This window comes from Fopius arisanus, unplaced genomic scaffold, assembly GCF_000806365.1.
Source record: "Fopius arisanus strain USDA-PBARC FA_bdor unplaced genomic scaffold, ASM80636v1 scaffold00091, whole genome shotgun sequence".
In the NCBI taxonomy this organism is placed as follows: Eukaryota; Metazoa; Arthropoda; class Insecta; order Hymenoptera; family Braconidae; genus Fopius; species Fopius arisanus.
The window spans coordinates 313,231-314,476 of record NW_011887830.1 but is presented as its reverse complement, the minus strand read 5'-3'; positions in this window follow the sequence as shown (position 1 = coordinate 314,476).

The following is a 1,246-nucleotide window of genomic DNA, read 5'->3' as shown; positions in this document are numbered from 1 at the left end:
ACTTTAAACATTAGAAAAACCCTGCGCCAGCATTTAACAAGGCATTGTACTCCGTCGGCACTCGGTGCTATAAATTCATACGATGGAGTGTAGAATCTAGAACGAGTTTTTATTTAACGCCATGAATGATTTAGTATAATCATTAAATATTCGAGGGTACATAGCCTTTATGGTTCATTCCCTAGGTTGCGACATTTTTCAGTGTCTTATAAATTGCGGAATTTTTTCAATTTTAGTTCTTACGAAATCAATTTCATTCTCGTATTCCTCATATTCAAGCAAGAGTTCACGCTATTTTTTCGATCAATCAATAGAATTTAAAATTTATCAATCTACACAGAAAAATCTAGAGACTGCGTTCTCCCTGCAGGCAGAATAATTCTAAAGTTTTTATATACCACTAAAATAAATATTTCTCTCATGGATGGCAACTTTCATCTGATAAAAAAAAACTGCGATTGTTAACATTGAATATGAAAAAATATTATCAATTTTTTTAAACGTATGCTCAAAATTTGATTTTTTTTTCAAATACAATATCTTCTTATTTGAAATAAAAATGATTTAAACTGAATAATCAATTCCTGTATTTTGTTTTTCAAATAAAAACATATTCTTTATGAATGCATAAATCAATGTGATGCGACACAGAAAAACGTGCAGAAATGCTGCATTAACATTTCATCATACCCGTCCAAAATATTGCATTCTGTCATGAAAAACGATTCCCCATCCAATCCATTTTCAAATTTACTTTTTTTATAATTTTAATAATCCACAAAAGCCAAAAAAAAGATCAATAAAAAAATTCAAAACATAATAACATCGGTGTTCCTTCAATTAGTTTAAACAATTTCCGTACGCAGTACATGGAAAATGACAAGTGTGACCAGTAGTTGCTGATTTTTTTTCTCATTAATTTCTCTCTTCGATGTATTGAATACTCTCACTATCGATATATCTCAAATATTATTTACGTACCCTGTGAATAAACGGAATTTGAAATGCCGAAATTTTTTAAATTAAAGATGTAGATATCGGATGAGCGCGCATTGCCTATGCCTCAATTAATCGCCGTAACTCAAAAAAAAAAAATATTAAATTCCTCTTAAGCCTATGCCTAAAGTTCCCTCCTCCCATTGGTATTCCTTCTAATTATTATTTCCACTCTACTGAACATTAATTAACTATAACGACTACATGGGGCCATCAGTTTTATGCTAATAAAAAAATATAAAAAAAGAAC